This window comes from Mirounga leonina, unplaced genomic scaffold (genome assembly GCF_011800145.1).
Source record: "Mirounga leonina isolate KUSES-001 unplaced genomic scaffold, KU_Mleo_1.0 Mir_488, whole genome shotgun sequence".
NCBI classification, from domain to species: Eukaryota; Metazoa; Chordata; class Mammalia; order Carnivora; family Phocidae; genus Mirounga; species Mirounga leonina.
Genome location: NW_023270777.1, coordinates 9224283 through 9238100, shown reverse-complemented (window position 1 = coordinate 9238100; position 13818 = coordinate 9224283). Strand labels below are relative to the sequence as shown.

The following is a 13818-nucleotide window of genomic DNA, read 5'->3' as shown; positions in this document are numbered from 1 at the left end:
CTCGCCTCCCTCCCCTCCTCCCCTGCGCTCCCCTTCCCTCTCCCTCCCGCCGCTCGGCTCCGGGCTGGGGCCTCCGGGCACCCCTCCGGCGTCGTCCCCGGCACCGCGCCCCCTGCCGGCCGCCGCGCTGCGCCTCCCGGGGCCGTGGTGCGCTGGCGACGGGGGCGAGCAGGCCTCGGGGACCCTCGCTCTGGGTCCCTGGCAGGTTCCCCAGATGCTTCCGCGCGCGAGGGTGAGGCCCGCGGGAGGTGAGGGGAGGCGGCCCGTGCGCCCGACGAGATGGGGAAACTTCGGAGCTTGGGGGGGTGGGTCTCAGCCCCAGAGTCGGGTTTCTCAAAGTGGGCTCCGCTGCGCATCGGCGCCCGGCGCCCGAGTCATCTGAGGTGCCGGTTAAAAGCGCAGGCTCCTGGGCCTGGCCCCAGACCCACTGAATGAGAAGCTCCGCGGTGGGGCCCGGGGATCTGCATTTTTAGCCAGCCTCTGGGCTGATTCTGATACACGCTCCTTTGACACCTCGCCTGCCCCGGGGGTCAGGGGGAGGGCGGTGGTTGGTGGTGTTCAAAGCCAGAAACTACGTGCAAGGAAGGTTGTGTGTTGTGTGCGTGCCCTTTATGGAGAGAGTCCGTCTGGTGCTTCCAGCAGTCTTTTAAAGGGTCTGGACCATCAGGGTGTCAAGAATTGCTGTCTTCTCTTGTTCTTACTCTCACACCTCCGCAGAAGGTTCTTCGTGGTCATCCCGTGCTAAAAAAAGCAGAGGCGTGCCTGCAGGGAGGTCCCACTGCATAGTCCTGCTGGCCCCCTCCCTCTGCCAGGCCTGACACATAAGGGATCAGACCCCCTGAAGTCTGATGCTGCTTGGGAAGCCAACCAGGGCCCTGCAAGAGAGAAGGCTAAGGCATTCGGGGGACCTTCCCTGGCACAGGGCACAGAGCATGCTGGGAGGCGGTGGTGGCTGTCCTGGTGTCATCTGTCGGGCTGCAGGAGGACTAGCAGTGGTGTGTGCTTGCCCCTGACCCAGGCACTTGCTGCTGCTTTCGTGGAGAGGGCAGGGTGAGCCACAGGGACAGAAGTCATAGAGAGCTGGAGCCCAGCACACACTGCGCCCCGGGCATCAGGCAAGCCCTCAGCTCCTTCCTCTGTCCGGTTGAGGTGAGAACGCTATGTCAAGAATTGGGAGAATAAGTTGAGGGGGTGCAGAAACTCCAAACAGAGTGCAGGTATGCTGCAGAGGACGGTTCCTTTCCCTCTGTGAGCATCCCTGGGTCTTCCCATAGGTGTTTGTGCCGCCAACCCCGAGGACCTGGAGGATGAGGCCTTGTATCTCCAACAGCAGGCTTCTCTTTCCTGTGGACGTCCGGCTCCCAAAATCCCATCCTCCCGGCAGAGAGCACTCATTCTTCCTGGAAGCTGGCTTCACAGGCCTGGGAGCAACACCTTCTCAACTTGCCTGGACCCTTTGTGTGTAGAATACAGCTGTGGGCATCTCCAAAGAGCCCAGGCTGGGAAACACATGGATACCTGCAGGACTGCCAGGTAAGGGGGGCACCAGGGACACTTGCTGCCCAGGCCCCTCCTTAGGGACCCTGGAGGGTCCACTCACCTGGAGGCAGATCACAATCTGAGCTGGCAGGCTGGCCTGCTTGTGTGTGTGGTTGGGGCAAATGCCATGTCAGTGGAGGAGGGTCCTGGCCCGTCCCTCGCCTCGGGTCTGAAAGTCATCCTCTTCCTCTTCTTCCAACACCTGGCTCCATCTTTCTTCTCCTTGCTCTTAATTAAAAAAAAAATTTTTTTTTAAGACTTTATTTATTTGAGAGAGAGAGCGAGAGAGACAGCATGAGCAGGGGGAGGGAGAAGCAGACTCCTTGCTGAGCAGGGAGCTGATGTGACGCGGGGCTCCATCCCAGGACCCCAGGATCATGACCTGAGCTGAAGGCAGATGCTTAACCAACTGAGCCACCCAGGTGCCCCTTGCTCTTAATTTTTTACTCAACTTTTCCCTCCTTCGTGGCTTGTTCTCTTTAGTGTATAATCTGCTCAAATCTCTCCCGTCTGTTTACAAAGAAAATTTTCATTTGCCTCTGTCCCCTCCGGTCACCAGTGCCCCACCTCTCTCTTTCCTTTTCAGCTAAGCTTTTCAGAAACTATTTATTTAAGATGTTTACCTCCATTTACTCCTCGTCCACTCTGGCCACACTATGTCATTGAAATGTCTCTGCTAGTGACCTAGTTGCTAAGTTCAGCGGCCACTTTTTTTTTTTTTGAGAGAGAGAGCGTGCGCAGTGGGGGGAGGGGCAGAGGGAGAGAGAGATTTTTTTTTTTTTTTAAGATTCCATTTCTTTATTTGAGAGAGAGAATGAGAACAAGTGGCGGGAGGGGCAGAGGAAGAGCTAGAAGCGGACTCCCCACTGAGCAGGGAGCCCCACTCGGTGCTCGATCCCAGGACTCTGGGATCATGACCCGAGCTGAAGGCAGATGCCCAACCAACTGAGCCGCCAGGCGCCTGGAGAGAGAGAATCTTTTTTTTTTTTTTTTAAAGATTTTATTATTTATTTATTTGACAGAGAGAGACAGTGAGAGAGGAGCACAGGCAGGGGGAGTGGAGGGGGGAGAGGCAGGCTTCCCGCCAAGCAGGGAGCCCGATGTGGGGCTCGATCCCAGGACCCTGGGACCATGACCTGAGCCGAAGGCAGACGCTTAACGACTGAGCCCCCCAGGCGCCCCGAGAGAGAGAGAATCTTAAGCCGGCTCCTTACCCAGTGCAGAGCCCAATGCTGGGCTTGATACCATGACCTGAGCCGAAGGCAGACGCTTAATGACTGAGCCCCCCAGGCGCCCCGAGAGAGAGAATCTTTTTTTTTTTTTTTTTAAGATTTTATTTATTTATTTGAGAGAGAGAGAATGAGAGAGAACACATGAGAGGGGATAGGGTCAGAGGGCAAAGCAGACTCCCTGCTGAGCAGGGAGCCCGATGCGGGACTCGATCCCGGGACTCCAGGATCATGACCTGAGCCGAAGGCAGTCGCTTAACCAACTGAGCCACCCAGGTGCCCCCGAGAGAGAGAATCTTAAGCCGGCTCCTTACCCAGTGCAGAGCCCAATGCTGGGCTTGATCCCATGACCCCAAGATCATGACCTGAGCCAATATCAAGAGTCACCCGCTTAACTGACTGAGCCACCCCAGAGCCCCCAGTCTTCATCACTTTGACTTTTAAGCAATATCGCTTCCTGTTGCCTACTTTGAAACTCTACTCCCTTGGCTTGTAAGGCATTACTCCCCTCTAAGTTTCTTTCTTGAGGTCATCTGGGAGCTCCTTTTCTTACCCTCATCCTTTCCTTGTTGGTGTTACCCAGAGTGCACCCCTGACCTCTTCCCAGGTGATGTTGTTTATACTCATGGCTTTACCTGCCTCGCACACATGGATGACTCCAAGTTTCTCTTTCTAACTCGAAGCTAATAAATTAACCTGTCACTGATTCCTTGATGCCGGCAGAAGACATGAGACTCTGGGATCAGAAACACCAGACTTTATTACTCAGGCACACACAGCACATGGCATGAGCAGCTGCATATTTGCCTCAATCTCCCTTGCCTCTGAGTCCCGCGGGGGCAGCATGATGGGCCCAGATGGATGCTCTACAGCAGTGGGTTTGCATCACCGAGGAACACCAAGCTTGGGAATCCACTGCTCATATAGGGAGCAATAAGCAAGCCTAGAGGGAGACACCACCTCATCTCTCAAGGTTGCTCGCCACAAAGACAATACTGAGAAGTGGCCCAGGTCAAAAGTGGTCAGGGTCTTGCCCCCTTGACACACACAGCAAGATGCAGAGTGCAAAAGACCACGGGAGGATTAGCTTATCCAACCGTGGGCACTTCATACCCAACAAATGAGCGCATCCTCTTCCAGGCCTCCTTCCCCACCTGCCTTGTCCTCTCTCTGCTTTCGGCTAGTTGTGGCCAGCCAGAGACTCTGCAGTCACTGTGGTCTCTGGTCTCTCTCAAGATGTGCATCTGGTCAACCATGTCCAGTTAATGATGCCAAGGACGGTGGCTCTCATTCTGCACATTCATGGTGTGCTTGGTCTCAGGTTGTGTTCCTTATGTATATCATGCTATGTTATCCTTTCGACAACCGTGAGGTCCATTTTATTATTGTCCTGATTTCACAGGTGAGGCAGTGGAATCTCAGGTTAAGGTTGCTCGCAGATAGTGAGGGGCAGGACCGGGATTCACACCTAGGTCTGCCTGACTCGGAAGCCTGTGTTATTAATATTACTTTATATCACTGATCCAGCTGTTTAGCTATGACATCCTACAACCACTGCCTTGTTGAGGATCTGTCATTTTTCACCCCAATCGGTGGATTACTATAGTCTTCTTTCTAACTTGTCTCCCCACCGCCAGTGTTGCTCTTTCTAATGTGTCTTCCATGTGGTAGTTGGAACCATCACTATAAAAGGAAACTAACTCTGTCTCTCTCTCATACCCTCCCGCCCCCCCCTCAGGAATTCCTGTCACTTTCAGTCCAAACTACTACACATGGCGTTCATGTCCCCCAGGTGCTACATTGTCCTCATGCTCTGTGCTTCAGCCATCATCCCATGTATTACTTACATCTCTCCCAAGATGGCATATACTTTGCACTTTTGCACATACAGCACTGTCTTCCTGGGATGTCTTCACCTCCTTAACAGATGCCTAGTCATCCCTGAAGATCCAGTTTGAATGCCTCCCGCACCCTCCTTTGTGTGACTCTGATTCCCTGCGAATACCATAGCCTATCTTGTACTATGTTTCTACTTTTAATTGGCCTGTGCCGTTCTGCCTGAAGCATCCTTCTTCATCCCCTCATTAGTCTTATCCTTTAGACTAAATTTGGATGTCACTTCCTCAGGGATGGCTTCTGAGTTTCTCTTGCCTCCCACCAGCTAACGTTAGGTGTCCATCTTCTTCAAGTCCCACTGCCTGTACCAGACATCGCTGTAATGACCTGTAAGCCCCCGAAGGGCAGGTTGTCCACCAGTGCCTACTGAACACAGTGCCTGGCATATTGAGGAGCTCAGAAAATACTTGTTGAATGAAAAAAAGGTACACATGGCCACCTCCAATGTGTTAGCCTAGCGTCAGGAAGTCTGTACATGGCAGGCGCTCAATAAAATGATTGAATGAACCACAAAGAGCACTAAAATGCATGTGGGATTTGTTGACACGGAAGCTACTGATGAACCTCAGGAAATCAGTTTGCAGGGAATTGAGGAGCTTGTTCTTTCAAGAAACTTGTGAATGGGACTGCTGGTTTTGTTGTTTTTTTTTAAAGGGAGATGGATCACCTTATTAAGAGAAGATCATAGAATTTATCTTTTCTGTCATTCTCTCCTATCCAACTACTTTTTGGGGACGCCTGGGTGGCTCAGTCTGTTAGGCATCTGCTTTCGGCTTGGATCATGATCCCAGGGTCTTGGGATTGAGTCCTGAGTCAGGCTCCTTACTCGGCGGGGAGCCTCCTTCTCCCTCTGCTGGCTACTCCCCCTGATTGTGCTCTCTCTCTCCGACAAATAAATAAAATCTTAAAAAAATAAAGCAAGTACTTTTTGTTTTTTTATTTTTATGTATGTATGTATTTTTAGAGAGGGAGAGAGTGCGCGCATGCGCATGGGGGCAGGTGTGTGTGTGTGGGGGGGTGAAGTTGGGGAGGGGCAGAGAGAGAGAGTCTCAAGCAGGCTCCATGCCCAGCCTGGAGCCTAACTTGGGGCTGGATCTGATGACCCTGAGATCATGACCTGAGCGGAAATCAAGAGTTGGACACAAGTGACTGAGCCACCCAGGTGCCCCATAAACAAGTAATTTTTGTAACAAGGGAAGCACTGTCCTTTTCTCATCTTCAAACCTGGAACTAAGGAATTCACATCATGATTTCCCTTTGAACATTCATCTCAGTTTCTGCTCATGTTGTAAGAACTTGAAGTATAAGATGCCCATGGAACTTGAAAATCATTCATATTATATAAATGTTGAAATCAAAATATCTAATACATGGATGGAATAGTAAATACTTTATTTTATTTATTTATTTGACAGAGAGACACAGCGAGAGAGAGAACACAAGCAGGGGGAGCGGGAGTGGGAGAAGCAGGCTTCCTGCCAAGCAGGGAACCCGATGTGGGGCTGGATCCCAGGAATCTGGGATCATGACCTGAGCCGAAGGCAGACGCTTAGCGATGACTGTGCCACCCAGGCGCCGCGAACAGTAAATACTTTTATTCAATACATCAATCTCTTATTGCCATGATAGGTTTTACATTGATTACATTTATCAATTTTTAAAAAAACCATGTGAAAGTGTTATGATAACCCTTTTTAAAGAGAAGCTGAAGTTTAGAAAAAATAAGAATTTGGCCGGTGCCTCCCTGACGGTAACTAAAGATCTGGAATTCAAAACCAAGTCTATACTGCTTTAGAGAATATAGACGCTTGATGTATATTTTAAACACTTCTGCTTGAAAATGTTGCCATGTAGTTGCTGTTTGTCTTTGAATTTGCGGAAAGGACTCAGGTAGGAGCAGGGACAGGAGGGGAGGGGGCTGAGGCCTCTGGTAAGATGGGTGGGAGGCGACCCAGAATGGGTCTTCTTTTTTTCTTTTTCAATGAGGTAGAAACTTCCTGCTAAAATGCCAGTGGAGAAGGCAGGGCACCAGCGGTGGGACCGCAGCTGACAGGAATGGGTCTGGGGGCTGTCTGGGACAGATGGAAGCAGGGTCATGGGGCTGGATGGACGGGTCGGCAGCCTGGGAGCCGGGAGCTGGAGTACCATCCTGTTTGCATGAGGTTTGCTCCAGCATCTCCTGGCAGCTCAACGCCAGAGCCAAGAAGGGAGGGATTAGAGTGACCGGTGTTGGGGTTTCTTAGGGCAAATTAGGTGACAGTAGGTCCTGAAAGCGATGACCTGTGGAATATTGTTGGGGAAGGAGATGACGCTGGGAGGCCAAGGATGGGATAAATTAACCAGTGATCCTCAACCTTGAGGAGCCATCCGAGTGCCCTGGGGGGCTTGTTAAAACACAGATCCCCGGGCGCCATCCCCCCAGTTTCCGATTCAGTAAATCGGGGCCAGTGGCATTTTAAATGAGTTCCCAGGGATACGGACGCTGCCAGTCAGGTGTGTGTGTGTCTGGGGACCGCACTTTGAGAAGAGCTGGGGCACGGGCAGGAAGGAAGCAAATTTTTCTCTCCGAGGTCTCATTAAGGCTGCAAAAACAGACGGAACCACTTCTTGACTGAGGAATTCAGGGCGTCGCTAAAAGAACTGGCCCTGCGGGAACCCTGGAAGCACGCACGCACCCACGCACGCACCCACGCACGCACCCACGCACCCACGCACGCATGCGCACGCGGGGACACGCATGCGCCGAAGGGGGCCCTGCGTCTGCGTTCGTTTTCTTTCGGAGGAAGACCCCCGTCCTTGCTAGCCTGCTTCTCTCTCAGCAGCTCCCCCGACACCTGATGCCTTCTTTCGGCGACCAGGTAAATGCGTCAGGGTCCCTGATGATGACACTGGCCGGGGACGAACGTGAACCCTTACATGTTAGTCTGAAAGTCTGCTGGTGCAAGCCGACCACCTCTGTGAGATCCCAAGCATTCCACTGGCTCTTCCCAGGAGCCTCGAAGCCCTGGGACACCTTGCCCAGGCCTTTTCCAGAAAGGATAGTCTCGGCCTGTCAGGAATGCAGACGAGAGAAATGGCCCCTGATCAGGAGGGGAGCCCGTGGCGGGGCAAGGGGCCAGGTCTCCGTGAGTTCCGAGTACCTCCGTGCAAACAGGACACCAGAGGGACGCATCCACCAGGTGCCGCTAGGAACTGTGTACAAGGCTGGCTTGATGCTTTTTCCCCGCTACTTCTTTAATTATTTCTCCATTGCTCCGTGCACGGTTCCCTTTAATCTAGCTGTTTCGTTGTGTAATCAGTGTCCGGGAACCCAAAACAGAACAAAGCCACGCCAGCCATTTCATCGTAGGGTTCTCTTCCAGCCCTTTGTCCCAACTCCTGATTCCCGTGTTCATCATTCCCTGCTTTCCTCTTTGTATTATTTTAAACTTTCTTTGTATAATGGGCCATGTCAGACGTACACAAAACGAGGGAGACCAGTATAGTGAACTCAAATGTCTCTGTTGTCCAGATTCTAACTTTTCAAATCATGCCCAACCTTGTTTTGCCCATTCCTTCTATTTCCACATCCTGTAGGGAGTTGTACTGCATTTATATGTGTTCCCAAAGGGCTATTTATTTTTCATTTCCATTGTCTTTAATTTTATCAAACGGTACGTTGCCCTATAATTTTTTTCAGAGCTACGATTTTCACTTAATATTACATTACTAAGCGTCTTCCCTGTTGCAGCCCATCACTATACTGCGTTCGTTTTGATGGTGTACTGTAGTCCGTTTATGAACATCCCTTGGTTTGTTTCTCCACTCTCCCATTGATGGCTCTTCAAGTTGTTTCCAGCCTTTTGATATGGTGGAGAGTGCTTTTATGAACGGTCTTGTGTGTTCTTGTCATACACCTGGTATAGCTCTGTGAGTGGAACTGTTTAGCTTTAGGATTAAAGCTGGATTGTTTCCCACCAAAGTGTTGCCCCGTCCCCAGCATCATATGAGAGATCCCTCCCCTGATCTGTATCTTCTTCTTTCCCACGCTGGTTATTGATAGGCGTATTCATTTTTTTTTTTAAGATTTTATTTATTTATTTGAGAGAGAGAGAGTGAGAGACAGAGAGCATGAGAGGGAGGAGGGTCAGAGGGAGAAGCAGACTCCTCGCCGAGCAGGGAGCTGGATGCGGGACTCGATCCCGGGACTCCAGGATCATGACCTGAGCCGAAGGCAGTCGCTTAACCAACTGAGCCACCCAGGCGCCCCAGGCGTATTCATTTTTTCCCCAATTACTTTGCCAATTAAAATAGAATCTTGCTGGGGCCTTAATTTGCATCTCCTCAATAACTGGTGTCCTAATCAGCTTAGGCTGCCATGACAAAGTACCATAGGCTAGGTTTTGGACTTGCTTAGGACCTGTCACCCCATCCCTTTTTCCTATTTCCCCCTTTTGGGATGGGGATGTCTATTCTGAGCCACCCAACCCATGGCAATTTGTTATGGCAGCCCGAGCTAAGACATGTTGACTATCTCTTCATTGGTTTGCCAGCCCATGCATTTCCTTTTCTCTTAAATGCCTGTTCATGTGTTTTGTCCATTTTCTATGGGGTTGTCGTATTCATTTCCTCTTGCTGCTATAACAAATCACCACAAACTTGGTGGCCTAAAAGAACATAATTTTTTTAAGTTCCAGTTCTGGAGGTCAGACGTCTGACATGGGTCTTACTGGGCAAAATCAAGGTGTTGGCAGAGTTGCGTTCCTTCGGGAGACTCATCTGTGTCCTTTCTCAGCTTCTAGAGGCTGCCCACATTCCTTGGCTCACGCCCCTCTTCCGACAACTACATCACTTGGATCTGTCTTTCTGTTGTCACATCTCCTCTCTCTGACCTTCCTGCTTCCCTCTTATAAGGACCCTTGTGATTACATCGGGCCCACCCACATATTCCAGGATAATCTTCCCATCTCAAGATCCTTAACTTAATCCCATCTGCAGTGTCTCTTTGTCCTGTCAGATAACATATTCAATAGTTCTGGAGAACAGGATGTGGACGTCTTTGGGAGACCACTGTTCTGCCTGTGCTCTTTCATTGTGCTCTTCTCTTTCTCATGGATAACCCACATAACCCACGTAACACCGCCAGGCAATAGAGGACAGTCCCCACAAGGGGCCAGCACTGGGCTGCAACTCCCTGCCCTCTCTGCGGGGCACCTGTGGGTGTTTGAAGAGACACAGCAGAAAGCAAGACCTCCACCAGCCCAGGCCCTCTGTGAGCCACCAGCCTGGAGCCAGTCCCAAGTTCTGAGGTGCCGGGAGACAACAGGCATGATCTATGCACCAGTCTTGAAAATCCAAACAGCACTTCACTTCTTTCTGATGTATGTTATGATTTTCCAAAGCACTTCCCCATCCATAATCTGTCTTGACTCTTAGAGCTGTCAGAGGCCAAGTGCAATGGGATGACTGTGCTGGAAGCTCCCCAGCCAGTTGGAGACTAGCAGATCCGAGGCTCTTTTTTTTTTTTTTTTTTTTTTAAATATCTTATTTGAGACAGAGATACAGAGAGAGGAAGAGCATGAGCAGGGGGTAGAGACAGAGGGAGAGGGAGAAGCAGACTCCCCGCCGAGCCGGGAGCCCGGCGCTGGGCTCGATCCCAGGACCTAGAGATCATGACCTGAGCCAAAGGCAGATGCTCAACCATCTGAGCCACCCAGGTGCCCCGGATCCTAGGCTCTTAACCCCCAACCTGGGATTCTTCCCAGCAGCCTGGGCCTTAGGAGAGAGACCCATGTGACTTGTCACAGGGGCCTGTCCCAGCCTTCCTTCTTAACCTGCCATAGTGGTATGGGTGGTGAGAGCTCCAGGGCTTGAGCTGGCCTGGTTGTAGCTTCCTGCTCAACCACTTACCAGCTGTGTGATCTCCAGTAGGTGGTTTAACTTCTCTGGGCTTTGGTACCTGCCTGTCTAACAAGTTCCCAGGTGATGCTGATGCTGCTGGTCTTTGGACCACTTTGAGAATTATGCTCTCTGTAAGTCATGGATTCTCTCTGAGTCTTTCTCTTCATCTGTAAAATTGCCCTTCTCTCCTGGTTGGTGTGATCTCAAATGAGATAACGTATGGGAAAGCCCTTTGTAAAAATGTAGAAAGACACAGAGGGAATGATCAACTTAATGATGTTTCATAGTCGCTGCTCACATGTGTTTCCTTCACAGTTTACAAAGAACGTGCACATAAAACACCAGTGGCTAACTGCTTAGGAGCAGGGGCTGTTTCATTTCATGGACCCTAGGTTTGTCTGACTCTCTGACCTTGGGAGTGTTTAACAGCCACTTGGGCTGGAAGGATGGGTACTGCCTTGCCCTGCCTGGAAGAAACCTTGAGATCCGCCCCTGTTGTTCACCCCACAGACAGAGGCTTGATGATGCTTCAAGTGTTTGTGGTTATTTTTGTCAGCCATCATCTCCTCCCACTCCTCCCCAAGAAAGCTCTCCAGTGAGTCATCCGGGAGGCCCAGGAGGCAGTTGACGTTGCTCGGCTGGTATCTGGCCATTGAGGGGAAGGAGAAGTGATGTCTCCTTGGGCTTGCTTTGCAGAAAAATTCCATGGGTTCAGAGCCTTCTGGAAAGTCGATCTCTAGAATTTGTGTCTATGATGTACATTTGGTGTGTACATTTTTATTTGTATTCACTCAGAGATTCCACAAATATCTGTTGAATGACTGTTATGCAGCAGGCATTGTTTTACGCTCTGAGGATACAGCAATGTACCAAACAGCAAGGTGCCCCTTTCATGGAGTTCATGTGTGTATAATATTCATGGGACATATATTGAAAGCCTACTATGTGTCATGGAATTTATTTAATTTATTTTTTAAAAGATTTAATTTTATTTATTTGAGAGAGAAAACGTGAGCGGGAAGAGAGGCAGAGGGAGAAGCAGATTTCCCACTGAGCAGGGAGCCTGACATGGGGCTCGATCCCAGGACCCCAAGATCATGACCTGAGCTGAAGGCAGACGCTTAACCGACTGAGCCACCCAGGTGCCCCCAAGTGAAATGCTTTTTAAAGATGGGTGACGGGTGCCTGACAGGCTCCGTTGGTGCAGCATGCAATGCTTCATCTCAGGGTCCCATGTCAGGGTTAGAGATTACTTAAAAAGTAAAACTTTAAAGATGGAATTTTCCAGGTTGGCTAAGAGGAGGCATTCTGCAATGAGGAAGCCGCATGCTGTAGCTTGGCACTTTAGGCACCTGCAGTGGTCCCATAGAGTTGGAATATGGGTGCAAGGGATGGAGGGGAGGTTGGAGAGGTTGGAGAGGTGGGCAAGGGCCTGGCCATGAAAGGCTTTAGGTGACAAGGATTTAGCGCTTAATCCTGCAGTCAAGGTATTGAAGTGTTGAAAAGTTCAAGTCAGAGAGTGAAATGACAGTGCTGTGTTGTGGGAAGATAATTGTAGAGGAGATGAGAAGGTAGCTAATAGGACTGCAGAACTAGAGGTAAGGAGACGGAGATGCAGGCTGGAACCAAAGCGAGGGTAGTCAGGATGGAGTGGTAGTATCAGAGAGGTGCGGAGGATGCAGAATTGGCAGGGGACCCTGATCTAACTGGATACATACATGCAGTCGAGAACAACCACATTTAGCAGTAACTGAACACACAGGTGAGTAGATGAGGTGACCTGGGATGAGAAAATGGACAAGGGCAGGTCAGTGGGGGCACTGTGTCATTTCATGTGCTGGAGGAGAAAGGGGGAGCTTTGAAGAGAATCTAAAGGCCACGTCAGAGAGGAAAATGGCAAAACTGTTAGAGTAGGCAGTTAGGTTCTAACAGGATACCTGGAAGTCAACAACGAGGAAACCATGGCCAGCTTTCGGGAAGTTCAGAGGCCCGTAGGGGCAGCACTCCACAAGAAGCCAGATCAAACCAGACAGGCCCAAGATGGCGGCTGCCCTGACAGGAACCCCCTGACCAAATAAAGAAGAAAAAGCATGAAACCCTGAATCTCCCCTTTAAGTAATGAATATTCTGCCCCCTAGTTAACTACCGTCAATAAAAGATAGAAACCCAGTCCCCAGGGTGTATAGCTCACACACTCTTTCTCCTATCTCTCTCCTTCTTCTCTCTCTCCTTCCTCACTCTCTCCCTCATTTGTCCTCACATCTCAAAATGTACTTTTTGCTTTTATAAACTTTCCCACTTGTGTCACTTGTCTGCTGTGTTGTACATCTGTCCTTGAGTTCTTTCTCATGACTAGACCAGGAACCTTGGGTGACACCTTTGGGATGGGCTGGGTTGAGGCCCCAGGGCCCTGGAGTCTCCCCAGTCTACCCTGCAACAAAATTAGGAAGAAGCAGGGATTAGGATAATTGCTCTGTGGAAGCCAACGATGGAGAGAGTTCCAGGTAGGAAAGAGTAGTCACTGTTGGCAAATGCTACCCACAGGTCAACATCAGGACTTGGAACTTTGGGTTTCAGAGTGACTAGAGCCCCTGCCCATAAATAAATATTTATGGGATGAATGGGAAAAATTTGGGAGACTATGAACACCATCTCTGAAGAGTGGCCACTGTCTTATCAGTTTATGTCTACTTTTGAGTCCTCTGTACCAGGAATCCCCTTCTTCCCACTTATCACTGAAACAACAAAAAGCAGTGGGAGATCACACTGAAATTTGGAGAAAGCTGCCTTTGGTCTCAGAGACTTCAAGGGGCTTCTGCAAGGTTGATGGAAGCAAGAGCAGATTCAAAGAAGTGTCCACAGACACTTAAGTCACCGCATGTGTAGAAAAAGTGGAATGGACCCTCAGCAAAACGCAGCATGCTCCAAGCTTTGGCAAAAGGCACTCTTTCACGCACACATCACAAGCAGGGGTCACACCAGACACTGCGCTGAACGTGAAGGACAAGATGGGGACCAAGACAGACAAGATCCCAGCCCTCAGGGAGCTTACATTCTAGTGGGAGAGATAGACAAGAAACAAATGTGATAAATGCCATGAACGAAATAAACTAAGATGAGACCGTAGAAACTGGAGAGGAATTAATTGAGATACATGGTAGTTGGTTTATCTTGCTGAAAATTTCCCAACTTTAGCACACAGCAGATTTCAGGAGCCATCATGTTTTATGATTTATCACATCTTGCACAGAGAATTTCCCCCCGTCACGTTTTG

The 13818-nt window shown here is 50.1% G+C and overlaps 1 long non-coding RNA gene across 2 annotated transcripts; it reads left to right on the top strand.

Annotated features, from left to right (window-relative positions):
• Positions 1-93: 93 nt before the first annotated feature.
• Positions 94-6116, top strand: LOC117999877. 2 transcript variants are annotated; one of them, XR_004676339.1, is made up of 3 exons: positions 94-232; positions 1275-1533; positions 6080-6116. It is a non-coding gene; the product is annotated as an uncharacterized LOC117999877 (long non-coding RNA). The 2 variants fall into 2 exon arrangements; XR_004676338.1 differs by lacking the exon at positions 94-232 and adding an exon at positions 522-1149.
• Positions 6117-13818: the final 7702 nt, after the last annotated feature.